The sequence below is a fragment of the Columba livia genome, chromosome 1, assembly GCF_036013475.1.
Source record: "Columba livia isolate bColLiv1 breed racing homer chromosome 1, bColLiv1.pat.W.v2, whole genome shotgun sequence".
Classification (NCBI taxonomy): Eukaryota; Metazoa; Chordata; class Aves; order Columbiformes; family Columbidae; genus Columba; species Columba livia.
The window spans coordinates 111,204,509-111,231,411 of NC_088602.1; the positions used below are offsets into that span (position 1 = coordinate 111,204,509).

Sequence of the window (26,903 nt, forward strand, 5' to 3'; positions counted from 1 at the left end):
GCAGGGAGCTCAGGGGAGTGTCCCCAAGGCAGTGGGGCTGGAACACCTGCCCCAGGAGGAGAGGCTGGAAAGCTGGGGCTGGGTCAGCCTGGAGGATGGGAGGCTTTGGGGGCACCTGGCAGCCACCTTACACACAGCTATTTTATTAACAAATGTGTTATTTAATAACCACACTGCTATTTTTATTTTTATCTTTATATTTTCCTTGGTTTTTAATTATCTCTTATTTGGCTTTACAATTCAGTAGCTATTCCATTATGCCAGAACAATCTGATTTGCTTTGTAGTTCACTGTTAATTTTATTTTGCAGGGACAATGTTAATTACAGATATTCTCCTCTCATATGCCTTTGAGGTACTCATTTATCATTAAAAAAAGTATTACTCTGCCTCTTAAAATATAGGTGCATAAAGGCAACATAGAGTAATTTTTTAAAATGCTCAGTTACCACACTTCTATAGTGAGAATATATGTAGTAGTCTGCTGCAACAGCATAAAACAATCAGGAAAAGAAATTTGAAACTGTATCAAATAACAGGTAAAACTGGATATCTGAACATATTGCTTTGACTGCATGATACTACTGCTTTTTCCTTTTGCAAGCAAACTTAAAGAAAGTCTCTGCAATGCAAAGGTTGATTGCCAAAATATGGCTTTATCTTTCCTTGTGCCTTTTTTTTTTTTCCAGATGCTCCCAGGTTTCTATCCACATGTGATTTCTTGCATTCAGTTATGCTTGCTCCAGTCATGTTTCGTATAAGCAAATAAATGGCTGTTCCTGGAAATCTTTATTCTGTTTCCTCTTTTTCGATGTCCACTGTATGCTGTGAGATTCCTACCCTGAATCCCTGGAAAGGGATTATGGGAGTAATTTAGAATAATCCAATGTTATTTATTTCCAGTGACAGTATAGTATATAAAGTTCAGGGAATCTGCCACACATTCCTGATATGTAAGAGCATTTATGGTGAATGAGAATTCAGGGTATTTCTGGCAGGTAGTTCACACTTGCAGTATGATGCCTGACTTGCATCTCCTTCTCCTTGGTTCTCCAGAGTTTACAAGCCCATGTTTATCTGCATCCACACGTCCCCTTCCTTTATTTTTACTCATGTTTTCACAAGAAATTCTCAGCATAGTTGAAGCTATAAAAAAGGAGTAGTGGCCCATAAAAACAGGTGGATGGGATTCTTTTTAATCTGTAAAGGCTTTGCTAAGTCACACTATCTGACCAACTGGACTTCATAGGGAAATTAATTTGTTTTGAATCACCAGTGAAGTGATTCTTCTGTGAGGTCAAGAAAGAGTTGAGGTCTCAAAGTTGTTAATGGAAGAATGTAACAGCCTGGTTTGGGATTAATCTGACACAATATGATCATCTTGCAGTCTAGGTGTCTACGGAGGAGCCAGGTGCCTCTGTTGTCTTCGCAGATCAATGGAGTGAAAGAGATAATTCCATAGTGATACTCAACCTATCCTATAGCACTTGCTCAAGAGAAATTAGAGGGAGAGCTCCTTATTTGCCTCTGACTATGGACAGAGTTTAGGGTGACTAATTCATATATCCACGTGGTAGATGTCTGATATGAGATAGGAGGACTCCCTCCCCAGATATTCCAAAACTTCCTCTGAAGTTTGTTTCATCTGCTTTTGCAGTAGGTTAAGAAAAAAAATTACATGAAGGGATTCATTGCCTTTAGAAGATTTGTGCCACTTAAGCTCTTTTGAGCATTGTCTTTGCAATGGGGCCAAGTAAGGTCAAGTTTCATGAAAGCTGGAGACTTAATAAAAATGTATCACTTCCATTTTAATTTTAAATGGCTTTATTATTGGATGGAGCATTCAGCTTTGTTCCAGGACTGCTCATGACATATGACTCCTTAACAGCCTTCTGAGATATTTGTTTCTAATAATGTTTGCTCTGAAGTTCTAGCATACCATGAGCAAAAAAAAAAAACTTTCCCACAAAATTCTGGTCCTGTTGCCATTTTCACCCAAAATCTGTAAATGGATAGTCCTCATGGGAGCATGAATAGGCAATAATCATACTTGAGATAGGAACATAATTTAACCTTTGCAAAGGGCAAATGCTGATGCTGTTTTGTAATCTGCTGCCTGGTGAATGCAGCATCCATATCCTTTTATCTGATTCTATTTACACTCTAAATTCTTCAAAGCCTTAGGAACATGTCCAGTGGAAAAAACTTGCACTGGTTTCTGTAGGCTTCGTTAACGCTTACATCTGCATATTTAGCTGCAAGTTGCCAGTATAAAAAAAAATCTAACATTTGTAGTGCTGGGCTATATATGGTCAAATTCTGCATTTTGAGCTTTTAACTGTAGAGTCAGATCATCTTCATATACCTGTTTCCAAACCAGCTTGAATTACCTTCTGGACTGACAAAAAATTCTCAAATTTGAAAAAGTGTATGGTATCTAGAAAGGAACTAAAATGAGTAGTCTGCTCCTAGGCTGAACTGGCTTATTTTTAGAATATTTTAAAAATAACACCTACAAAAATGGTAGTGTTGTAGAAAAATCTTTGTCTTTGGGTGAGCTGTAAATTTTTTTTTTTTTTTACTTCTGACTGCACTTACTTGGAGAGCACTGAAAAACATTGAGTGCAAACCAAGAAGTTCATAAGTGTCCTTAATCCAGTTTCTTGGCACAAGTGATTGGCACTGTGCTTGTAGTAAGAGGTTAATGAGTCTTTGTTTAATAATGAAAACTATCTAGAGGAGATGAAAGTCTAATGCAATTTGTTCTGCTAACTGTCCGTATTCAGAAGAGTACTTAATTTTTTGTGAAGTGCCTGAGTGGGAGAGTGGATGTCTCACTTTGATAGTGAATGACTTCTTCAAGCTGGTGTTGTCTATGGTCTGTAAACCTTTGCAAAAGTTTTCTTGCGTTACTTGATAGGAGCAACTTCTGCTGAAAGTAGTTTAGTGAGTGAAGTCACATGGTGGAAAGAACAGGTTATTTCACCTGTGTTTGTGCGACCAGAAAGTTCAAGTCTACTGAGGTCATCTTCATTTGGTTCTCTGAAAGCGAAACTGCATTTTTATGCGGTTCTCCAGCTCAATGGATTTATTTTTCAGAATTGTTTTTTCTTCTCTCTTCCTAGCCCTTAGATGTGAGTTCTAAGACACAGACAACTCATATATCACTACCCTCCAAAATGAGGGCTGTTGCCCCCATTTGCTGGAAACTATTGCCTTGCTATTTCCTATTTTGACTCACATAATAACGGTAGCTCACCATTTTCTCAGGGGAATATAATGTTCCCTGACACTGATGTTTCTAATATTTTGACTAAAACTGCAGGTTAGATTTAGAGGCCCAGTTAACTGGTGTGTACTTTTCTTAGATGAGCTCAAACCCAATGAATCTTAATCCATTTATCTTAATGATTAAAGTATGTGGTGTCTCTTCAGCTATGAATCTGTACAATCCAGATCTGAAGCAAAACAATCAACAGCCAGTTTCAGTGTGATGATGATGACTTCACACAGATTGACTTTTTCTTGATTGCCAGTTTCTAGTTCACATGAATGCTAGGTACTTTCCTTCACTGAATGCATAGATGCAACTTCATTTTCATGTTCACACCATCTCTATCGACTCCATCCTTAGCAGTAAGCTATTACATTTTTTTTTTTTCTCTCTGCACATGTTGCTTAGGTAATAAAATAAGAAATGTTTCAAAGTGCAGTCAATCCAACTCCTGAGAGGGAACATTCTTTACAAATCTAGATATTTTAGTATAAATTAACTTAGGTAAAGTGATATTAAATCTATTTAAACCACTGTCTCAGGTACTGACCTAATGTAGCTCTTTTTGGGCACGTTAAATGAAAATTCACTTTCAAGGAAAATAATTGTTAGTGAGGTTTAATGCATGATCGTGTTTTGTTCAAAACACACATGTACATAAATTATCTAGCTGAAGAACTTTGTTAACAGATGCACCAAGTGAAAGAGCCATCCAGTCTGAATTGCTAACAGATTAATTCTAGGCATCATGTGAAATATGACTAAGAGTCACTGTTTCCCCAGCAACAGTCTGCAAAGGACAGCACTAAATCTTCATGAAGAGAAACAGACATTATTCTTATAGAAATTTCTGTGCATGCAAACAATTTTGCCAAAGGCCTGGAGTGTGCTTGGAAAGTCTAAGGTCATTACAAACAATAAAAAGTTAAAGCAAAATTGTGTGCTAAAAATAGTGTGTGTCACTGGAAGAATCTTTTAAAGTCACTCGTGTTTTATTGGAACAAGATATTTATATCCTAAAAATATTTTAAAACAAAGAAGAGCTGATTGGAACAGACAGTTTAAATATCCCTTGCAGGGAATGGCACTCCTGAGGTGCTCTGTAAAGCCTCCTAATTCTCTGGCTTGCTTCAATTTTTTAACCAGTGATTGCCTGATGTATACATGAAATGCACCAGGCATAAGACACCTCAGCCCTTTCTTGCCTCCCCAGAGGACAGGCCTAGACCAACTCCCTGGCCAGATCACCAGGTTTCCTTTCACAGAGGTGCCTGAAAACACTTTGAGTACTATTTAGTCACAGGGTTCTTGGTTATTTTCCAGATGAACAGGAACTTCATCTCAGGGAAATCCTCCCCATCCATTCAGAAACTATGTCTCTTCTAGTTAGCAATTACATCTTCTGTCCTCCCACCCACTCAAAACCCTGCAGAACCTCGTCAAGTCCTGGGATAATGACAGCAAGTCCATTTACATGGGAAAACTATACCAGGAAAGAAAGATGTGTATTTTTAGCTATTACAAATGCGATTTACCAGTAGGAGACAGAGGGAAGCGTTAGAACTATGTGACCTGTCAAGTCTCTGTGGACCAGCTGCTTGGGAACCTTTGAGATGGCAAGATATATCATACTGTGAGCACATGTAACTCTATTTTAATTTCCTTTTAAATCCCTAGACTATTAATTACTTTAAAAATAATTTTAGAAGGAAAACAAGTCAACCCTTTCCAGCAATAGTAACTATTTTTTTTTTTAATGGGTTATTTTTACCACTAATTTTTAAAGAGTTATTATAGTTTTTTCAAGGTGCCATTGAGATTACTCTGTGGTTGACAGGAATAGTAAAATGTGCTATCATCAGAGAGAAGGGAGCACTCTAGCAGCTGCTCCATGCCAGCACTTATCAGGCAAGTGTTTTCCCCATTTGCAGTTTTGGTGAAAATTTTGCAGGTGGTTGATTTCACATGTCTTTTAGTTTGTATATGGCTTTAACATGGATCATGCTGGCTGAATTTTGGAAACAACAAATATTTTGAGAACCTTAGTTGAAAATAAAGGATTTTCTTTTTCTCCACTGAGCTGAAAACACAAACTTGGCAGGGAGTAAACTGTCATGCTTGGCCATATCACTCAGTTGCTATTGAAACAGAAATGCCCTTTTGCAAAGAGTTCATCCAACAGTGTCAGTGAGAAGGAGGGATCATCCTAATGCAGTCGACAACACAGAAAAGTCAGCATGAAAATAACTTTTCCTAGCCCTTTTAACTTTTTGTTAATGTCTTTTTTTGTGCATTCCAAAGACAAAAGGGAATTACTTGTTTCCTTCAAATATGCAGTTGAAATGTTGGGAATAAGATGACATATTTGGTAAGAATAACATTGATTCAAAACTAAAGTAAGGCTAGTAAAAGTAGTAGACTATCCAGTTTCCATTATCATTACCTTAATTGCCCTTGAGTAATGTAAATGTCTTATGTGGACACAATACATATTTGATTAAATTTAAATTTTGGACATTTAATGAATGCCTATTTAATTCATCAGGCACCTTAAGAACCTGCAAATATTCCATTTAGTATCTGAATCTCAGGCTGAATGGGAATGACATTATGCAAAATACAGTCTATCCCAGTACTACAGTCAATTCCTCACAAGAAAAAACAGATACTTTTTCATACACTCACTGAAGGGTACTCTTCCCAAACACAAGGGTTAATTTATGTAAATTTTAACTGAAGACCAGGGCCATGAGGAAAATTAGTTACCTTATTTACACTATTAATAAAAGCAATTGCAATTGAATTTACAGTATTACAATGGAGAGGAGAATTAACTCTACTGCTACTGTTGGAAATAAATCAAGCAAGTAAAATGCGAAACACTCTTCCCATAACCTTTTGGCATCTGCTGCTAGTATCCACTGTTCCTACAAGGTCACCAGTCCGATGGAGAAATTACACATCTGTGGTGAGATTCACCACAATGTCAGCACTGTCGGAAACCATTTGGTGTGCAGGCAGAGAAGAAATCTATACAGAAAGCAAAGGGGTCTATAGAATTTGGCAGGAGCTTAGCTTTCCCCATGTGTGCTACTTCAATTATAAAATAATAGCATTGGCACCACATTCACTTTGGCTTGCAAATAAATATTTTGTCTCCTTCCTGTTCCTACCAGTCGCTGTCCAGGCCAGATGACACAGAGAGTGTATCACTGTGATCACCTCCTTTATCCGACGAGTTAACAAATGACTTGCAACACAGTTCACAAGAAAATAAACTCCTGTGTCACTTTTTTTTTTTTTTTTTTCCTAATGCAGCAGAACAAGGCAGAGTCGTAGTTTCTCTCCTTATTTTCAATTTCTGCTTATTCTTCCTTACTCTCCCACTCCTTGTTCTCTTTTTGAGAGAAATATTTTCCAAATAATGGCATACACTTAATCTGGACATAATTTGCAGCAAGGTATAGCAGAAGTGTGTTTTGTCAACTAAGCAGAAGAGGAAAACAAATTCCTTTGATTTAAAACTAGCAATATTTCAAGTTTAATTGCTAAAAAGGTTATTTCTTACAAATGACACCATTGGAATCAGCCATATTTGGTGTCCCCTAACTACCATTGCCTTCTGAAGGAGATCTGTGTATTAAGCTTTTCAGGACTGGCTGTTTTACTCATAGATGTAGGTGGAGTCACCCTGCAATTATTGCATTTGAGTTAATCTTCAGACTCTCTCTGCAGACCTGAGTCACTGATTTTAGCAGGACTCGCTAGGCACAGAGAAGCTAGGGTGCTGTATAGTATGGAATCACACAACAACAGGCTGTGAAGATGATTAGGGGCGTGGAGCACCTTTCTTATGAGGAGAGACCAAGAGAGCTGAATCTGTTCAGCCTGGAGCAGAGAAGGCTGAGAGGAGATGTCATCAATGTTTATAAATATCTCAAGGGTGGGTGTCAAGAGGATGGGAACCAGACTCTTTTCAGTCGTGCCCAACGATAGGATGAGGGGCAACGGGCACAGACTGAATCACAGGAGGTTCCATCTGAATATGAGGAAAAACTTTTTTACCTTGAGTGTGCCAGAGTCCTAGAACAGGCTGCCCAGAGAGGTTGTGGATTTTCCTTCTCTGGAGACATTCAAACCCACCTGGACACATTCCTGTGCAATCTGCTCTGAGTGAACCTTCTCTAGCAGGTGGGTTGGATTAGATGATCTTCAGAGGTCCTTTCCAACCCCAACCATCCTGTGATTCTGTGATCAGTGTACCCAAACTCAGATCATGGTGCTATATAACTACAACTATATTTAAGTATATACATAATATTGGATGATATTTCAAAAGACCTGAAAGTATACATTCATTTTGCACAAAACTCACCATATTGCTGCATCTGCCAAGCCAACCAGTCTTCCCCAGAGCAATCTCTTGCCCACATAACAAGGATGGGTTGACTGCTAAGCAGACTCAGGGACTGGTCCTCCAGCCTGGTGCCTGGTCCAACCCACAGCCACCTCTCTAGCTGCCCCATGGCCTGGGCTCTGGGGTATATGGGAAAGAGGATGGATGGGGCCAGGAGACTGAAGACGGAGCACTTCTGCTTCAAGTTCCTTGCTTTGGGATCTCAACTTGGAAAATACTGAGCTATGTCCTTGGAATGTATCAGTATGGGTTTTAGTGATGATTTTAAATAACATAGCTAAACCATTCCTAAACAGGAACTGATTGCATGCTTCATATGAGTAGTGTATTTTCATCTGTTTTGAAGGGCTTTGTTCCTGGTGATGTCACTAGTATGCTGCTTTATTAACAACACCAGAATGTTCATATATGTGATCAAAACTAATCCTTGTGCCCCACCTCTTACTGTTTACATTTTACTTTAAACCTTTTGATGGTTCTACCACATTTTTCAATTTAATTTATATCCTTGATTTTTTTTCTACATATGAATTGTTTTTAATTTGCGATGTTGAGGGAACTTTGTTTCCATGAAGGCTGTGCAGTTTTTCAAAATGCAGCAAAGAGGAGGCCATCCTTTCTTGAAAATGATACAGTCATGTCTGGAGTGCTTTTAAGAAGGCTGAGGGGACACTGACCACGGTGAACAATGGCATGGAAAATGCTCCTCTGCAAAGCGCAGGGGCTGTGCTGATTTGGGGGCCCAGTTTACAAGTGGAAGAAGAGCTGCTGTATGTGGAAACGTGCCCAGAAACACAGTGTAGAGGTGACAGGTTTGGCTGAGCATGGTGAGGTTTGAGCATTCACGGGCATAGATGTGGACAACCTGTGCAGGTACCCATGCCCCAGTGTAGTTCTGCTGACAGCTGTACCCCTTCCACAGCACCACATTTATTATCCTACCCAGTTAAACTCAAACTAAGTCAGAGATTGTGTGCTTCCCAGCTGCTCCTTTGAATCCTAGGTCACATTAGGAAACAAGAATTATTTCAGGGTAATTCAAGGAGAATTTAACCCACCCTTTCAAATATGCATGGGGTAGGAGGAGGTTTGGATTCAGCTTCCCCATAATGAAAATTATTAGTTTTTTTTTCACAAATAATTACCAGTTCAGATCTTTACCTGTTATAAAAAACATGGTTTCCTTGCGGTTATGCCAGTTTACACCACTGCAAATCCAGCCTGATGATATAATTGGAAATCTGGGATAGAATGCTAATCTTCAAGAGCATCATAGTCTCTTCACACAGATGTTTCCATAGCAACACAACTGTCTTGATATAGCCATGGTGAATGAGGGCTTTATGTGATTTATTTCATCCTCTGTGATTTTTTTTAATGAAAGAATATGGATGGGGACAGTATAGAAATAATACTAATTGATCCACAAGTACAAGGAAGAATTTGGCAGAGAAAACATGGTCACACGTCTAAGGGGAATACATAGAGGTTATGAATGAGAAGTGGGAATAGGGCGTGTCTCTAATATGCATGTATTTTAGATTTTAAAACCTTGGCAGTATTTATGTTGATGTATAGAAGTCTCCACCAAAACCACTTATATTCTTTACAAGTATTAATTTTCTCACTCACCGGAATAGTGTATTGAAGTGGTAAATTAACTGCCTCTGCCTCATCTGCTACAAGTAGAACAAATCTCTTGGCATAATCAACCCAAGTCAGAGACCATCCCTCTGTAAGCCTCTTCCCCAGTGTCCCTTTCCCAAATGCCCAAATCCTTGAGCAGCAGGACCAATGATGCTTGGTCTCCTAAGGTTTTGTGTCTCAAGTATCTGATGCAATGCAATTTGTAACTGAAGCGTTTTTGACATTCATGGCAGTCATGATAGCTCTCCTGTACGAATTGTCTGCCATTTAATACAAACTGGTTTTATTATCTCACAGTACAAGAACTGACAGGGTCCATCTTCCACACCTTTTCTTGAAACTTTTAGAAAATTAAAATATTTAAGATCATTGTCCTATCAAAGTCCATTCCATCAAACATGGCTGAAACTGACAGGCTAAATAGTTAATGAAGTACAAGTGGGCAGGCATGTACATTTGCTGTGAAGACACCATTCTTCCCTATTGAAAAAAAAAAATGAATGAACTTCACAGTATATCTAGAAAACAACAATCTGAAACATTTGTAGATTATTCGTCTCATCTGTAAGATCCTTCACCAGTCCTGTGCTGACCCATTCCAGATCTGACATGCACTGTGGGAACAGAGGGATGGTGGGACAGCAGCCACCGGTTTGGAAACCGCTGGGTGCTGGAGGTATTATGCTGGTGAGGAGAAACCGCATCTGAACAGGGGAAATGACCTCCAGGGGCAAGACTCACCTAACCAGCTATTCAGTTTTGCCAGAAGAAAATATCTCTGTACATGCAGGAAAAAATTGGTACCTTCTTTGCATCTTTTCCAGGGTAGAAGTGATTTTAGGGATATATGCCGAGCACAAATGATTTATGAGGCACTTACTGGAACAGCTATGCCAATAAAAAATAACATGAGTAAACCAGTCATTATCAAGAGCCACATGTTGCTACAGATAAGGCTGGGATACGTAAGTTTTCTAAATTTGAACGTGTTTCATGCGGACTTGTGTAGCCACTTCAGTTTTATGTACTACTGGGACTTTACCTGGATGTTTGCTAAAGCCTTGACTGCACCTTTCAAATTAGCTATCCATGCTTCCCCAGAATGAAACACAGGAGAAATTGCCACTCTCAGAAACCCCCACTTGCCCTTCCCCTGACACAAGGCTCTGCTGTGCCGAGCAGAGGAGCTGTGCCCTACCTGGAGCCCCCAGGTTGGTGTTTGTGATGCTGCACAGCACCTGGGGGCTCACGTACCCCGAGCCGTGCCCAGCAGTGGGCAACAGGGCACAAACCAAACTCACCAGTACAGAGGTCATCATGTTCCCGCAGCGCTTCCCCTGAGGTCCTCCCAGCTACCAGGGTGAGCAGGGAAGCTGCAAAGCCTAGGCACAGGGGAGATGCAGCCTCAGGCTTTCAAAAATGATCCAGTTCCTGGATGTGATGCAAGTAAACAACAGCTTCTCTGCTAGCCCATCATCACTGGGATGACTTGATTTTTTTTCCTGAGCTCATGGGTTGTGTTTTAACTCTAAGAGCACCAGAAGCAGGGGAGTGAGTGTGGCACTGGATGGTGTTTGACTCCTGCTCGAACATGTACTCTCAGCAACACAGCTGGACCCAACATTAAGAGATAACTTAGTGCTACCTTCACGTCTCTGTGAAGCTGAAATCTTACACAGACTTACTGTCAAAACCTGAATTCTATTCAGTTTTATGCTGACTTTACATCTAGCCCACATTAGCAAAAAAATAAGGGATTTGGGACTAAACTAAAAACTGGATGTGCAGGTTGCAACTGCCTATTAAACCACAGGGGACCTGGGTTTGAGCAGAGAGATGCCCAACCTTCCACGGGTGACCCTGCAGAGGCAACATGAGACCCTGACAGGCGATATCCCCTCCGATGGCAAAATTTGCCCTTGTGGACAGGTTAGAGGTGTTGGGCAGGTGGTGGGATCACCAGCTAGCCCCAAAACATAGCATGCTATAAATCCAGGCTTGTATCTCTTGGCCATGGCAGAGATTAAGCGTCACGTGCAGAACCTGAACTCCTTCTAAAACTCTCCTGTTTAGTCTGCCTGTCCCACTATACAGTTTTGGTTGAGCATTACAAAGTAAACTGAGCCAAAGAAGTGCTTTCCTCAAAAGTGTAAAAAGAAAATAATTTGAAATGCTGTTGCAAGTACAAAATAAAAATAAGCTTAATATTTAAGGATGTCTGCATGACTGAAAAATTGTTTCATTTTTAAAACTGAAATTTAAGAGACTGTAAATCCAATAATATAGTGCACTGTCTTTAGGCATTTTTTTTGAGAGAAATCTCACAATATTTATTTAGAAATGTCATTCATTGACCATGTTAATTGTTTTGTTTTTTTTCTTCAGTATAATCTCACAACAAATTTGAGCATGAATATTTTTAGTGTTTATGCCTGACAGCTGGATGACAGAATAGACAATGTTATTATGGATTATCGGATCAATAAGCCATGTGCAAAGAAGGGTTTATGTAAGAGACCGTAGCAGCTTAAGCCTCAATAAATAACATGTAACAGAGGACAGAAATAACAGACATTCTCTAAATAAAAACAAACAAACAAAAAATCTATATCAGAAAGAAAAATAGTACATCTAGTATTAAAATCAATATGCCTTTTTTAAGAAGGTAAATATAATGTATACCGTTGCTTTGTAAGAGGTTTAAGTAGATATTTGCATCAGTTGAAATGTGTTTTGAGGCCTGAAAGATCAGAACAAAAGGAGCTTTTCTTGTCTCTGCCCATTTTATCAGCTTCCATGATAAAAAAAGAATTTTTTTCTTTTTCCCTGTTTGAAGCTCAAATCACAATCCCTGAGGGAATTCATGAGCCAGTGGAGGTGGTGAAAATAACCTCTATATTTGAATACTACAAAAGCTAAGACATCACCAAGTTATATTGGATCTGATATTTCATTCAGCGTTTTTTTGCCCCGTAGTCCTTTTTATGTACAGTAGTGCATTTCTCTTTTTGCAGAGGGATCATCAGTCTAAACACTGAACATCCTGGCTTTTATGGTTTATAAAAAGAAGAAAGTGTGATCAAAACACTTTTTTTTTCTGCCTTGGAGGTATAGCAGAAGCTTTGATTTCCTTAATTACACCCATCACTCTGGAAAGGTCATAGACTAATTTTGGTTACTATTCCAGGAGCAGAAGGAATAATTCTGTTTTTTTTTCACCTGCTTTTACATTCCAGGAAGGCTTCCTTCCTTCTTTTACAGGAACAGCTATATCCTCCAGAGATTTGACCAGTACGTGATTAGTCAGTCAACAGGAAATTATTTACAGTTTGATTTTTAATTACTTGTAATAACAGCAATGCCTGAAAAAAATGTAATCCAAGGACAAACCTCCCCCTTACTGAGAAAATTCCAATCATTTAACACTGTGTTGCCGCATGCTTCTTATTTACAAACAAACAAAACCAGGTCAAACTTCTTTGGTTTTCTTTTGTTTCCATTCCCGTTCTGTGTGTATAGAAAATGCCAAGCATGGCTCAAAACACAGCCACAGCAGATGAAATTTGCAGATGACCTCCCTGTATCTCAAGGACCACCAGTGACCCATGGGTGGTGAAACTGCCACCCACATATTATCTCACAGTACTGTCCTTGGGATCCACAGATCTGCAGGCTGCAAGGTGCTAACCCTTTTGGCCTTAATCCAGTGACACCTTTAAGCATGTATTTACCATTAAACACCTGAGTTGTCCTGTGGGCTTTGGCTGGATTACCCATGTCAGAGTGCTCTGCTGGATGACAGCCAGAACACTCAGCACTACACTCTGGTTTCCAGGGGAAAGAAAACAGAGGAAGTTCATCTCCTTGATGGTGACTAACAAATGGTGAAGACGGTACAGCTCTTTTTGTTAATTGCTGGCCTGATTTATTGCCTCAGGCAGTCACGTGATTAGATAGCTAAACCTATGACTCTTCTGGCTTTTTCCAGTGAAATGACATTGCTAGACGATGTAAATATGGATCGTTGCACCATTTCACTAGTTTACCCTATCACTGACGGTACCAACAGGTGTCATCTTTATAAGCCTAACAAAGACATAGTTATGGAAAAACCTACTTGTCAACGTAATTTCTTATTTTGGTTTCCTCAGTTCCTCTGAAATAATATGTCCAGCTTTGAACATCAGTGTGTTTGTAAATACTCTTCCAGAGTGCTGTCGTGAGTAGTTTACAGTTCAGTAGGATACTTGTTGCATCCGGTTCTTCTTCTCAGGATGTGACCACTAGCATGATTCACCCCCCATCAATTATGTCATTGTTTCAGCCATCTGGTGATTAGGGCTGGAAACCTTGGTGATTCCTCCTGCTCTGACAGCTCTGAGTTGGCTGCCAATTTTGGTAATGGGATTATCTTCAGGAGTTCTTCTGGTGTTGACCTGTGTTGCTTTCCACCCATCTTTTGCCTGGAGGATTGAATTATCACCTTCTTTCACACTAAAGGGTAAGGGGTCAGTCATCTCTCCCTGGTTTCAAAGCAAAAGTGGGGATTTCTCCCCAGGTGCCAATATTCTCATTGTACACCTACAGGCCCTCAGAAGATATTAGCTGGATCCAGCTGCTGATGATACTGGGTCCCGGGTGGGTTGGCAACCCATCTGGCAGCCTTCATCACTCCACAAACATGAGTTTTGTTCCCTTGGCCTCTCCCCTGCGATATGCATACAACTGGTGTTTGCTATGGGCAACAGCGGAGATGTCATGAAGAGCAATGTCCTCATCAAAGGTCTCACTGGCAGATGAGCTGAGGAAGCTCTGCTTGTGAAATTCAGTACTGTGGGAGGGACCTCCATAGCTCTGTGCAGTCTCCCCTGGAGGGGTCTTCCCCCGTGGAGGCAGGAGGCTGGTGAGGAGGCAGCAACCTCACCTTGCTCAGGAAATCTCTGCAATCCCCTGCTTCTGGGAGTGAAGCTGGCTTTATTTCAGCATGTGCCAGGCTGCTGGGTTTCTCCTTCACCAGCCAGCCCTGCTCCTACCTGCAGGTGATCGGAGATGTGCAGCCTTGCCAGCCCAGCCCCCTCCTGTCCTGTGTCCCTGTGTCCATGGCAGTGCTGGGGGGAGGATCCAGCAATGGAGTACCTGTGGCAGTTCCTCCAGATTGTGCTGGAATGGATGCCCAGTGACAGCATTTTTGGTATCAGGCGTCATTCCTATGAAAGATATTCATGAAACATTGGGCAAGGTTAGAAGCTTAAACATGACTGTAACTCCCAGAACAAAAAGGGAGCTCACAAATGCAATGGAGCTGTGCAAACACTATTCTTTGAGGAATCACTGGGCTTGACACTCATTTGAGCTCTCACTATAGCTTCTCTCTTTCATTTTAACAACCTGAAAAAAAACCAAACCTCAAGCTTGTCACTCAAACCATGTTCAACCTAATGGAATGCTTGTTTTGTTACAACTAATTTTAAGGGCAGGATTTTAGCTCATGCTGATATTCCCATAAAAAATAATTTCATTCAAGAAAGCTAAAACAAGTGATTTTGGTACTTTGCCATTCTTCATGCATTTTCTTTGCTAACACTACTATTTTCTGAATTCAGACTAAATCACTCACAGCAATTTTAGCCTCCTGAAAGGTGTTTTTGGCAAGTATGATGTTTTCTCAAATATCTTTACCTGCTTCTGTTAATTTCAGAAGACAATGCAAAAGAATGGCCAAACCAGGTCAGAACAACAGCCCAGGTGACCCTGTACTCCAGCTCTGGTACAGTGAAGCTTGTACCTTGGCCCAGGACGAGGAGTTCCCTAAGCGTTCCCAGAAATGCTTAGGAAAGGGAGTAACAAATTCAGGTCATTCTCTGGTGAACCTTCCCCTCTCCTGGTGCAGCATGTGGCTGCCAGTGCCTTGGGGACTTGCCGAGCTGAGGCAGGCTGTGAGGTTTAATCAACATCCCTGACGTAGTCCTCCTATGAACCTTCTTGGATCCAGTTGGGCTTTGGCCTTGGCAGTATCCGCTAACAATAAGTTCTATGGTTTAACTTCCACTGTGTGAAAGAGTATTTCCTCTATTTGTTTTAAGCTTGCTGCCTGCTAATTTCAAAGGGTGCCCTTAGTGCTGTGCTGAGGCAGGAGGGGGTGGTCATTCCCTACCCACCGTCTCCAGATTATTTAGGATTTATACACCTCAATTATCCCCCTCTTGACTCTTTCCAGCCTCAGTCATCCCAGCCTGTTCAGTCTTTTCTAGTACTGTTGACTTCTCATACATAGAATCGCCTATCTTGCTCTGTGCACCTTTTTCAGTTTTCCTGCTGTGAGAGAAGCAAAAATCTAGTTTTTGTTTTTGCAATATCCTTCCACCCTGTCCCCATCTGGCAGGCAGTAATCCATGGGACCTGCACCCAGGAGATTTCCCAGGGACAGAGTAGGGCTATTGGGTGGACTGATGGTTCTCCCAGGGGAAGGGAGCCCTTCTCCCTAAATAGCAGGGTCTGCAAGGGCCTCTCCAAGGAAAACACGTGGGAGGTTTTATCCCTTCCTATCCCAATGGCTTCTCAGTGGGAGACTCTCAGTCTCCAAAGTTTCCTCCCACCAGAAAAAGCATCCCAGCCAAGGACGATGTACAAGGGGTGCTAGGAGCTGCTCAGCATCCATGGCAGATCGCTGGTGCCCCAGCTTCAGCCCAGCAGCTGGGCTGGGAAATATTTTCATTAGAAGCAAAGAATCAGTGTATGACCTCAAGCAATTTCCCTCATTAGTTTGGTCTTGCTAGGCTGACTGCTGCCCACAAAAATCCCATCTGTCAACCATGGATGTACACAGCCATTTCAGGCATGCAGAGGAATTTGAAGATGAGGCACCAAATGCAGCATCCCCAAATGCCAGGTTTAGAATAATTTTAACTTGTTTGATAATACCAGGATTCCTTCCCCTCTCACTTGCACTGAGATTGTTCCATGGATTTCAGTTGAGCTAAACCTTGCTAGGGCTGATAGAGGAGGTGAGGGCTGGAGAGGGCCTTTTGTGTGTGGTGGGCTGACAGCCAGCTATTGAGGGGAGCTGAGGATCTGGTCAAAGGACAGTAGTGACATTTACCATGGTGGAAAAACTGGCTGCTGGCAGTCCCGCTTCCTTCGCTTAAGGGACAGGATGGCTGGGTAGGCAGCTTTTGCGGGGGAGACGTGGCAGAAGGAGAACACATTGCTTGTTTCTCCTTGACTTTCCATTTTCCTCATCTGAATAATGATCTTCTGCATTTTCCCAGAAGGGGTACTGCTTTCTTTGAGATGTTATTGCCAAATATCTATCTGAAATGTCATACACGTACACAGAATAAAGTGCCTCTAAACAGAGCACTAGACATGAGGACCAGAAGCTGATACTGAAATGACCCTTCTAGGGTGTCATACAAGTGCTGGAGTTGAGTGGAGCTATCTTCTTCTACTGAGATATTTGAATGAGCATCTGTTGCTGTGGACTAAATAACAGTATAGATTGAATTAATCCTTGTGACAGGCAAGTTTTCTGCCAGAAACAATAGCGTCAGCTGGGAGAGTTAATTCCTAGGTTTGTGTTATTAGTCACCCAAACTAGCATACATTCAAGGCAAACAGCGTGACAGGGCACTCTGTGGTGTCTAATTCCTCCACCACTTCATTCTTTTTGCTGTCCCCTGCTTTAATTAGGTGCCATTAATCAGACACCTGTTAACGAGGAACCCATATCAAAATGTTTGGTGCTATAATACAGCTGGAGCAAGATCCATTCTTGCCACTTGAACCTTGCGTACCAGCCCATATGGAGCTGCCTTGCAATTGCAGCTGTTGATTAGGCAGCTGTGAGACCATCTGAGCCCCACTCCCTTAAATAAGTGGTATTTCTTTTGCCCCCTCTTCTGCTTCTGCCACAACAATGAATGACTGTGAGCATGTGACTGAGGTCTCATTCTGCTCTTTGCTATACAAATGGGAATAGGCATGGCTGAAACTTTAGAGATATCTTTAAGCCCAAAGTCAAGATAGAAGCCAACTGGGATTTTCTAAGACTTTTGGATATCAAATTCCTTGGAAGTTTGAGGATGTGGAAGAGGGAAGACAGAGAATTGCTAAGATGTTTACGCAGGTTATTTCCCTGGAAGTTGGACAGCTAAGTCACTTTACAGATTGGATTCAGTTGTGGTTTTTTAAATATCAGTGGTTACCTATTTTTAGAATCTAAAATTTTCTCCATGTTTCTTATCTGAAAGCAACGTTAATATTCCAGTTTTTCACTGAGACATGCTTAGGCAGATTTTTGACTGTGGTTGTTTTTTTAAGTCAGAAATAGTTTTATCAGAATATGTTAATCACTGGGTGCTCAGGAAGGCACAAATATATCCATTATTCTTAGAGCCCAGTGAATGACTGGAGCCTCGGCAGTAAGCAAGACAACCACTGGGAGAGAGAAGAACATGTACATATAGAAATCTAACTATTGTAAAATTGTACTTATTTAAAATAGCACACAAAATTACGTTAAATTCTCCAGCTATTCTTTAGTTGACTTTTTCCAAGTGCATCTCTCTTTTCCGTAAAATTTTGACTAATTCAAAAAGCATAGTGTCAGTAAAGGATCTTTAAAGAAAGTGGGGTGTTCTGCCATGTAATCAGGGTATTTCTGGCTACTGTTTACCCAATGTTTGTAGCAATCACTATGGCCCAAGAACTTCAGAGGAAGAGTATCTTTTTTGCTCCAGTTATCTACTTTCTGTTGTATGTGTTTGCTGTATGGTATTAATCCTAACTTACGAGATAGTCTTTGTCACTCAAAATTGTTCCACAGGCTTTTATAAAACAAACTGAAAAACCAATAGACATTCTCAGAAGACCATAAAAAATTTTGCACTTGATTGCCTCACTTGTGGCTTCCTTCATCTCCTCATCCATATGTAATTGATAACAACTGCATTATGGAACAAGATATGAGTGTTGGCTTTGACAATAAACCAGGGTTTTCTATGATGGTAATTTATTATAGTTATTTTTCTTTGTTTTCTGTAAATTGTCTTTGTGCAAACGGTCTTTGTCTTGCAATTATCTTCCAGGCTTTCTAGCTCCAGTGCACACTCCCCAGGAGACAAAGTGGCAATGGTCCTGAGGGGGGAAAATGAAAATTTCATTGAGTAGCTGTGTAGTCTTAGGTAGTATTTTGAATTTGATTTTGAATTCTCTTTAGTTAGAATTTCTGCAAGAGTTTGCTATCAACCAACTCTGACACTCTGGATATTGCTTTCAATAGTAACCCACCATATTTTTGGATGCCTAGCATCCCTGGCATCCCACTTCTCATGCACAATGAGACCAATTTATCACAGACATATGGGGCTCACTTTGTAAGAGACATAGAGCCTGTATGCTTTCACCATGTCCAGTGCATCTGGAACATGTTGTGATTGTCACACATGCCTGAGCAGGCACGTTGAAGCCATTGCACCTGGGTTGCACCAGAGTCACCAGTGATGGGATGCAGAACTCATCTGCACACAAACAGAAAACCCACAGTAGCTGGACTTGATGTACACGGGCTGATCTGCTCACATGGACCGTAAGATTTTTGGATTTGTTGAATTTCTACCACACTCTTAACACATTTTGACTAATATTCAGTTTCATCCCCTTTCACTCTTCTCTCGTATGGTCCACTTCTTGAGACAATTCTCTCAAAGTAACAATCCTGCCCTTCAAGCTATTTCACCATTAGACTCTTAGGACACCACAGAGTATGGTCTCTGTTCACTGGAAAGTAAAGCATTTTGGAATTCCCCAATTCTAAACTGTGTGTCAAAGAAAGATAGGGAGATTTTTCCCTAATGAAGATCATTTTTCAGTAGAACGTGTCTCTTCTAAGCAGGGTAACAGCCTTACTAGTCTGACATTGAAATGTTCTCTAAGCAGACATGATAGCAGCATAAGTAGTTTGATTGTTTGCTGTAATGGATCATTTAGACTGGAGCCCAATTATGAATTGTCCATCTAGAGGACTCAAGGTTGGCAAGACTGACCACAGTCTAGAGAAGATCTCAGGGCTGGTGTATGTAATAACATGTGCCTAACGATCCAGTTTTGCCCCAACTACATCCAAAGAAAGAGAAAATATTTCAAATATTTGTTTGAATTTGTAAAGGTATTTTTGACAGTTAGACTTGCACATTTTACAGGAAGAATAAATATGGTAACATTCAAATTTGCTTTCATAAATACTCACAGGTGCTGGATTTGAAGTTTGCCCATGTGGATATTTGCTCTGTAAAAGCTAGAACTTCCATTCAGTCAGTGCAGAGAAATTGTATAATTAGACTTCTGTGACCAATTACAAGTAAATGGTTACATAGACATTAACCAAGTACATCTGAAAAATAAATCTTTGAGAATACAAGTTTTCTGTAAACATTGTGTTAAAAACAAACAAACAAACAAACAAACAACAAGTTAAATGTGTTTTAAAGTTTTCTTTTTGTTCCTAATTATTCCCAAAACACTAATCACAACAATATTTTACATGTCCTTAAAGAGGGCTCTTTAACATGGCTGCTTGTTCTATGTTGACTTGCTGAACTTTAGAGGTTATAGTAGATGCAGAAGTGGAGATAAAGGATAACCTCATTAACTGGTTACATTTATCACTTCAAGCATTTGTAAAACTGTTTACAAAGCATTTCCTTGTGTATAGTAGCTAGACTATACTAGATATGCTCTATAGTAGCCAGAATGTAATGTGAAACAGTAAGGAACACTACAGTTAACAGGCATTTCCTTATATGAATAATTTGGTCTCTAAATATGCTTGAGCAAAGACTACTGAAATGTATCTGAATGCTTTGACAGTCTGTACTTATATGATGCTCAAAACCTATTTATGACATTCATTTCTATAAGTAGCACAGAGCTTCTAGGATGCCAGTGAAATGCATTTTTGTGTGACACGGATAATCTTTTATCTCTCTGTGGACTGCAGAATTCCCACAGAATGCCGTAGTAAAAACATCTGCATCTCAATACGAAGAAAATGATCACAGTTTTTAGAGCCTATGCATTTAGACTTGCTGCCTCTTTCTTTTTAAGATTAAATTCCTTCACATGCCCACAAATAAAGAGTAATGCATATTTGGTTCAAAGTTATGTTTTTCTGAATTTAGCTCTTTCTTCATTTCTCTTTCTGTTTCTGAAAAGAGAAAACAAGGATCTGAAAATCCACCAGATTTTCAGACTGCAGTTGTTCTGGTGGTTTAGATCTTCTTTCAGTAATGGGAAAAAAAAAAAAAAATCCCCTTCTACATGCCCCACTTCTAAAACCATCCTTTATTTTAAGCTTTTCAAGATGCTCATGTTCCCATCAGTATCAGATGAAATTCCTGCAATATAAGTAAAATTTTGTAGAATGAATTTGAAGCAGAAAAAGGAAAACAACAAATGCTTTGTTATTGACCTTTTTTTTTCATTTCCCTCAAAAAAGACAATGTGAAGTACTTCTATAGTGATGACCCTAGTGGAGGTGGTTTACTATTTTTGTTACACTTAAAATTGAGTGATCACTGATTCTTGCATTGTAGAAACAGCCAAACAGCTTCTGAATACTGTGAACACACTTGTGCTAAAAATTACATGTACAATATTCCTTATTGATGCTTACCGTCAGTGTTGACATGAACTCCGTGGTGAACTACTTCAGGGCATGCATGTAGTACTTCTTCAGTCGTTGCAGCATCTGATGTCTTTGTCAGACTTTTCTGCCAAGAATATTTAACCACTAGAGCTAATACCTCTGGGGATGGGCAACGGCAGAACTCCTTTTTGGCAAACCTGTGGTCTTTGATTCAGCTGAACTGATCATCTACCTGCATGCGTTTTAGATCTACCTCATAGATTGGTGCTGAGGTTATAGTAAAATAAACACTCAGTCTTAGATTCACCAGTGTGAATGGCTTCTTTTAGACTGCTGTTCACATCTCTGACTGCTGTCATTATAAAATCATATCCAAGCAGGTCAGCCCTGGAAGATAAATCATGTCAGCACAAAGCTAGTTTGTGAGCTCTGATTTATTGGCCTGCAGGGCTTGTGAATCTCCACACATTGTAGTCTGTACTTTGAGACCAGCCTGCTCTGAAGGCTTAGATTTTTTTCCCTAATTAGAGCACAAGTTAGCTGTTACAAAAACATTTATGACAACATGAGATGAGCAATAAAAGACAAGAGCTTTGCCTCCCAGGAACAGTTCTACAATAAAGCTGGAATATCTTTATACAAGTTGATTTGAGCTCCGGTAACAAAAGTGTCTAGATGGGATGCACCTCTTGGGTTGCTGGGGTACCTTTGCTGCTAAGGTTTTGTAACTTTATTGCAATTCTGGTTTCAGAGCTCTGGAAATTCACTTTCGGGAATTCACACAGCATTCTTCCCTTTCATGGTGATTTTGCAGTTTCTCTAGGTGCCAACATCACAGCCTGTTTTCTTGATGAAGCAAAGACAGTCTAAAGAAGCTTTATCTTTTTTCCATGCATTAGGATGTTTGTATTAGGTCTTTCACCTCATGCACTATGAGAAGGTATAATCCAAAAGCTGGAAGTGTCTGTGTATGGAAGTAAAACCTATTCCTTAAGTTCTACTAAAATTCTTCCATAACAATGTAGTGGCCATCTTTCAAAATACTAATAAACATTCTCAAAACTTGTTATGTTTTCCTTTCAGATCTAAAGATCTTCCCAACCTGTGACTCCAGTCCTGCCTGCTAACTCCACACTTCTCTAACCCACACATTACTTCTCCATAAAACCAACTCCATCTCACTTGCCAAACCAACCTCCCAAGCCTGTTTTGCTCCTGCCTCCCCACAAGCTCACTGAATGCACATCCAGGGAGCCTGCAACATATCAGTGCCTGAGTTCCAGCACTGTAGCTCCTTGTACTGCACATCTACACTGTGCAAATGCAAACAGACAAACAAAAAAAAAGACAGGCCCTGCCAACGTGCTTCTCAAGACTTACTGTATCTCAGATATTTGCAGTACTGTTGCCTCTTTCTTTGTTCATAGTCCCATGCAGCTGACGCAGTGACCGACACAACCCTGCTCTCCAGTGGTTCCAGTCTTGTGAGACCTGAGGTGGCAGAGAAGGGAAGTGTCACAACCAGGTACAAGCCACTGCTTTGCTACCTGTGGGTGTCAGCACATTGAAAGGACTATTACAAGATGCAAACCTGGATACTGAAGTCCTTCACCTGCCACATAACACACATTCTTTCGTTGCCAGTGACATGATTTAACTTCCTCTCCCAGATAAAGAAGCTAGGAGAGGGCTCAACGTGTCAGCGAACTGCACTTTGTGTGGTTAGGAGACACGAAGGATGCAGAGATCTCTTATGAAGAGAGACTGAGAGAGCTGAGTCTGTTCAGCCTGGAGAAGAGAAGGCTGAGAGGGGATCTCATCAATGTTTATAAACATCTCAAGGGTGGATGTCAGGAGGATGGGATCAGAATCCTTTCAGTGGTGCCCAACGATAGGATGAGGGGCAACAGGCACAGACTGAATCACAGGAGGTTCCATGTGAATATGAGGAAAAACTTCTTTACCTTGTGGATGCCAAAGCCCTGGAACCCAGAGAAGTTGTGGAGTTTCCTTCTCTGGAGACATCTGTGCAATCTGCTCTGGTGAACCTGCTTTAGCAGGTGGGTTGGATTAGATGATCTCCAGAGAACCCTTCCAACCCTAGGCATTCTGTGATTCTGTGCAACAGTTTGGAGACAACCTGCCAAAGAGTGTAACTCACTTTGACTAGAAGGACTACAAGCATCTCTGCTTTCACACTGGCATTTCATTGAGGCAGGGAACCAATGGCTCACTCTCCCAGTGAAACCCCGGGCCTCAGTCTGCACCTCAAAGTCATTGGGAAGCATGTCACTTACTCCCTTGGTTGCCTTTGGCTCTGGGCTCACATACACCATTTGCCAGGTATTCTTCTCTGTCCGCTGTATGATAGCATCCATATCTTATTGAAATCGATTGAACTCTCTCCGTTGCTCAGAGGGATGCTTAAAGCCAGACCATATTGGACACTGAACGTGTTTTGAGAGCAGGAGTAACAAAAGGTCATACAAGTGAAGAAAAAGTTCACTACATTCCAGTAGATACAACAAGCATCAATACAAATGCATAAACATGCTGGGTATAATAGTGTAGCACTGTGAATTGTGAAGCTGCACTTATTCCTTTGAATTCAAGCAGGAAGGAAAGGGTTTTTGCAGCTCTGGTGCCGGGCCAGCCAGTTAACCTTTCCTTAGCTCCCAGCTTTTGGAAACGGGAACTGACTTGTGCTGGCTGTGCTCCCATCAATGTCCCTGCCTACAAACAGGCAGACTCAAGCTGCCCTGTTCTCAACTGCTGCTGCTCCATTCCCTCCTCCAGCAGTGCACTTGGGGTTTTCTTCACTCATCCTTCATTGTCACACAGGGCAATTGTGGCTGCTTGCACTGTAATGTATACCCTTACTAGCCAGGAGCATTTTAAATTGTCTGTGGAGTACAGCAAAAGTGGTCTCTCCTGGGCCCCCCAAGTAAATGAAGCATGCATTTTTCCAAGGAAATACTTAAAAAACTTTAGACCCCAGATAGGTAACCATCCGAGGTAATTTACTGAGATGCAAAATATCTTCTATTTTTAATTCATCAGAAACAGAATTTATTCTTGCATTTTTAAAAATGTCTAGGCCTTATGGTAGCCCTTTGCCAAAGGGTATTTTTTGATTTCTGATAATTGCTAGAAAGTGACATTCTCATTAATCCTCACTAGTACCATTCAAGGATTTAGAAACTGCTTTTAGATACAAGCACAGCTCTGCAAATCCCATAAGATGGAGCCATGAGTAATGGGAATATAGAGGTCACTTGAGTCACGAATTGCAAACTGTGCATCCTGTCAGATGGTCTTAAGGAGGGATGAGAAAGGGAAAAAATGTATTTTCAATTCCTTTAAAAACACACTGCGGGTGTGGGGATACTATACTGTTCCATGCAAGAAGGAAGAGACTTTCTAGTATGGCCAGATGATCATGTTAAACAGGCAACCTTGTCATGACAGGACGTACTTAGAATTTGAAGCCTAGATCACTTGGGACTAAACTGAGTTAGTTCTTGAATGCAAAAAGTCTATCATTTAAGAAGAAAAAAATAATAAAAGTGTCGTGAGAGCAGGTGACAGGCTGTGCTTGACTTCTAGGTGCTCCATAGTTCACACAAGGGTTTTGAGTCCTTGGAGCACATTGTCTGGTAGCAAAAATGACGGCGCTCTCTCTGTGTAGCACTCTCTGTTACTCACACTAGTATTATAGATGTGCTTAAGGTGGGGCACAACTCTCCAAATTGTTCTGAAAAAGCCTGCTGTGGATGAAAATGCCATCAGATCACTGAAGCCAAATGATACCACTTTGAGGGAGGGAAGAGAAAGAACAATTTTTTTTTTTGTCCGAGCAATAGTTGTGACAAAGTTCATTGCTTCCTGATGAGATCAGGTGACTTACAGCATTGTGCAGTGTCAGCAAATGGGGAAAAACTTCAGCATGGTGACATTTAGAGGGTTGCTAGGCTTTGCTGGGTTGAGGGGGTGAAGGTGGTTGTGAGAGGTGACCACCACGAGGAGCAGGCAATTGCACACAAGGCCATCTTGGGCATGTCATCAGAGAAGAGGGAAAACAAAGCAAGAGCAACAGCCAAATTGTGACACAAGTCGCAAGGTCTCTGCCTCAGAAGAATGTCTGGCCCAGCTCACATTGGCAAGGACACTGATCCCCATTTCTTTGTCTCCAGGCACCGGCAGCCATGTGTGCCCCAGGCAAGCCTCCTACCCCAGCCCCAGGAGCTGAGTGGTGAGGGGACAGGGCAAAGCCTGTGCTACGGAACAGCACATAAGCGGGTTTTGAGTTTTTGTGGGCTTTTCCCTATGGGAAGGCCTCGGTTACTGCTACCCACTCTCAGCTGGAGCAGCTTGAAGCCTTCATCAGGGGAAACCATGAGCGGAGTGGCCATGAAGGAGTGGATGCCCCACATGTGGGAACCTATTGATCAACAAGTGCCACTATAAATACTGCAAGAAGGCAACCCCCTGCTACATAAACAGGTGTGTTTCTCTAATTCTTTATTTTAAATCACCACAAACTATAGTATGAATTTTCTTTTGAGCTTTTTCATCCTTACACCTCACAGGGAAGGATGATGTCTCAGTTTTACAGAAGGGGATCCTGTGACAAAGAGCATCCAAGAAGCACAAGGTCACCATCAAACCAATGGTGCAGCCAAGAACAGATTCAAACAGATTTCAGTGTGTGCATTATATAAATATCAGCTCATCCTGCTGCTTGTGCTGTGCAGACTGAATAAAAAGTTCAATGTGCAGGTCACTATACAAGCAAAGTTTGTTGTCTCCAATATAGTCACAGGCTCTAACTATTGTTTCTGTGGAAGTAAAGATTTTACTTTTTTTTTTCTTGTTACAACTCTGTAAACACTTGAGTCTTGGAAATAATGCCTGGTATTTTTCTGAGTGCTTTCTTAAAATTTTCTCTCTTCGAACAGATGTAAAATTGTTAATCTTTGCTTCCTGCAGAACCAGTAAAGTCTGCAGCTTTGTCCAGCTAAACAATTAACACTTCAAAGTTTCTACTGGTCAGAGCTAACTGATAACAAGCTGAACATGTTGGTGCTTGGCTAGTTTTTATTCAAATTGAATATTTCAAAGAAATTCAGATTGGGTCATCATGCCTTTGAAGCTATGGAAAGGCCCCAGCTTAGGGTTACCATTTCAAAGAGATTTTTACAACAACTTTTAGATGCAGCAATGTCAGTGATGGCCGGAGAATTTATTTGCAAACTGGCTAGACTGAATAAGTTGGGGCTGGCTTAGCTGAAACAACAAATTAGGTGTTCCACTAACATACTGTAAGACATCCTTGGAAAGGTGTTTTTAACTGGAAGGATGTGGCAGAATGTCACTGAACCATATCATATCAGCAGCAATCATAGAGTACAGTTCCTTTTGATGGGTGCTGTATTAATATAAAGCAAAATCACGGTCTCATTTCCAAAGGCTCTTAAAGCCACAAATCCCACAAATCATAAAAACATTGCATGGCCTGAGTGGTTTTGACAACTGAGTCCCATTTTAATCATTTCTTAGACATTTCATCTCCTATATCCCACTGAAAGCTACTTAGTCTTGCAACACTGAATGGAAAACAGTCTAAGGAGCCTTAAAAATCTAAGCCTTGCCATCTGAGTTCACCTGACATAAAAACTGACAACTTAAGAAAAAAAACCCTGAGTAAGGCAAGGGTGGTAAATAAATTATAAAGAATGATACCAAGAAACTGTATCTGAGGAGACCCAAAAAACTTATTTCACTGCCCACCAACACTGTCCGATTGAGCCTACAGGGAGAATTTGAGATAGATAACAAAAAACATTAAATTTAACTTGCATCCCAGTATCTCTCTCTTTGCTCCATAAGCTCTTTGACCTTATTTGTTCAGTTCAGCTGTTC

General features: G+C 40.8%; 1 long non-coding RNA gene across 6 annotated transcripts in view; it reads right to left on the reverse strand.

The window, feature by feature from the left end:
* Window positions 1–210: 210 nt before the first annotated feature.
* Window positions 211–26,903, reverse strand: part of LOC110354907 (uncharacterized) — a 49,210-nt gene continuing 22,517 nt past the window's right edge. Inside the window, exons 3-5 of one of the 6 annotated variants that reach the window (XR_010474494.1) lie at window positions 22,362–22,472; window positions 21,009–21,105; window positions 211–19,740 (exon numbers count right to left, since the gene is read on the reverse strand). This is a non-coding gene — a long non-coding RNA (uncharacterized LOC110354907). Of the gene's footprint in view, window positions 22,473–26,903 lie in introns of all 6 variants that reach the window. The other 5 variants (XR_010474493.1, XR_010474490.1, XR_010474492.1 and 2 more) reach the window with 5 other exon arrangements.